This window comes from Engraulis encrasicolus, chromosome 22, assembly GCF_034702125.1.
Source record: "Engraulis encrasicolus isolate BLACKSEA-1 chromosome 22, IST_EnEncr_1.0, whole genome shotgun sequence".
Lineage (NCBI taxonomy): Eukaryota > Metazoa > Chordata > Actinopteri > Clupeiformes > Engraulidae > Engraulis > Engraulis encrasicolus.
Window position 1 is genome coordinate 38,212,904 of NC_085878.1, and position 2,500 is coordinate 38,215,403.

At 46.2% G+C, this 2,500-nt stretch overlaps 1 protein-coding gene across 1 annotated transcript in view; it reads right to left on the reverse strand.

Annotated features, from left to right (window-relative positions):
- cdh8 (cadherin 8) overlaps positions 1 to 2,500 on the reverse strand; it is a 252,019-nt gene that overhangs the window by 32,063 nt on the left and 217,456 nt on the right. The gene's annotated exons all lie outside the window — the stretch shown is intronic.

Here is a 2,500-nt window from a genome sequence, read left to right on the forward strand (position 1 = left end):
TAGTGCGCAGATGGTGGGCCATGGAAAACAATGCCTGCCTGCCTGCCTGCCTGCCTGCCTGCGTTCACTTGCCTGCCTGCCTGCCTGTCTGCCTGCCTGCCTGCCTGCGTTCACTTGCCTGCCTGCCTGCCTGTCTGCCTGCCTGCCTGCCTGCCTGCCTGCCTGCCTGCCTGCCTGCCTGCCTGCCTGCCTGCCTGCGTTCACTTGCTTACACAACAGAGAGAGTCTGACCTTAGTCAGCAGCTGTTTTCAAACAGTATGAAAGATGTTCAAACTGCTGAGCGGATTACAGAAAAAAAATTAAAACAATAAAAACAATACAAAACGATCTTGTGAAGCCTATAGGCCTGTTACCTTCCAAAACAGATAAAAAATGATCTTGTACTGTACCAATGGCATATGTCATTATATCATCACTTATTTATAATATCACTTTCAGTCATATATAGATGCATCATTTTGTGATACTGTAAGTCCAAATGATGTCCAATGCCATCGGAAATCAGTTAATAAACAAGGCCGACAGGCGGACAACAGATGCGTCCCTCTATGCCAGTTCCAACTATGCCATTTTTCCCCCCAAATGCCCCCCTGGCCTCCTCCTAGCCTGTCAACGCCCCCCGAGGATGTACTTTTTGTTTATTGGTCATCATGGACACTCCAAATATTGTGGCAGGCAGCAAGGCAGCAAAATGGCGAGACATGGCTTTATTTTTTGCAGTTTAGGGTATAATAAGCTTATCATCATTCTTGGATTTGGAAAAGAACCATAGGCTATGATTTGAAATTTCACATAGCCTAGATGAAGTAGGCTACATTACAAATTACCAGACATTTATTAGGCCTAACAACCTTTAGTATCACGCCATTTCAGCATTATGTGCATGTGGGAAAGAATCTAAACATCGACAAATAATAAATAAATAAAACCGTTTGGGTGAATCATGCGCTTATGGGTTGACCCTTTAGGTGAATTATGGACTTTTTTTCAATACCAGCTTCACCGTCAAGGCACAAAGCAGTGAACTTCCGTGCCAGAGTTTATCAAATGCACACGACTGCAAAGCAATTACGAAAGACGCGTTCTCTCCTGTACTCTCTCTGAGCGCAACGAAAAGTACCATTGCCCTTCCAAATGGCAGTTGGTTTGATTTTTTAAACTCACTGCATTTTTTTAAAAACACGCATTTTGTGCATTAATAACGTGAAACTCAATTACCCAGAATGCTGCACGTGAGCTCTCTACCCGGGTGATTCTGGAAAACAAACATGGCGGCAACTCGCTTTACTACCTTAATAATGTGTTAATCCGACGCTAGATTTCTTAACTGATGAAAATCGAAGGCAGAAATCAACATTGTAGTGTCTAAATATGAGGTCGATTGGTCTATTTGTGGCGTACATCACGATCGGCTGAGTTGTTGGCCTCACGTTTGTCAGTTAGCCTGTGGCTAGGCTACTTTTCGCCAACGTTAGCATCCGGTTTAGTATAGAAAGGCTATGCTTGCACGCATTCGCTCCGGTCCAAAATGGCAAGTCTGCCGCCTTGTGGCCACAGGAAGGAACAATTTAAAGAAAGCGTTTCAGACGGACAACAATGTAATGAAAGCGTTTCAGACGGACGGACGGACGGACAGACAGACCCTGTTATAGAGATGCTGGACGCATCTAAAAACAACAACACACAATACAGTAAATACCATAACACTACAAAAAATACGCTAATAATTGGCCCTATGGTGATCCTGACTTCACAGCGGCACAAGCTACGTAAAAGAAAAACCTACCCAGCAGGCACTTTTCAATCCCTGGGCGGCGTCGGCGAGTGAGAGAAGAGTTCCACATGGGAGTGGAGATGTATCACTGCCCTACAGCTCATGTGTGCTGCCCTCTGAACGTTAGCAGCGTTAATCTTTTATGAAGTTCACATTTACAGCGCCGAGGCATGCACCCTTGCCTTGAATCTTCAGTGCAGAATCGCGAACATATCTTACAGCGTGAGTGCTATACTCTCAGTCCCTCCCCCCCAACCCCTCCATGGTTACTCTGAGGTTTGCAGTTATTATAGCCAAAACACACACACACACACGCGCGCGCGCGCACGCGCGCACGCACGCACGCACGCACACACACACACACACACACATACACAAATGTACGCGAGCACGCACACACACACACACACACACACACACACACACACACACACACACACACACACACACACACACACACACACACGCGCGCGCGCGAGCGCACATACACGCACACACACGCACACACACACGAACACACACACACACACACACACACACCAAGGAAAGCAGCTATTGTACAGTAACATGCTCCTAAGAGCTGCTGTGCCTCATTGCTGTATTGCAGATATACAGTAATACGCAAGGGAAGTACAGCACCGAAATGCATATATAATATCCAATAGGACTAGCAAGAAGTTGGAAAGTGAAGAATGCGTACAGTACAATATCCCACATCAGCAGCG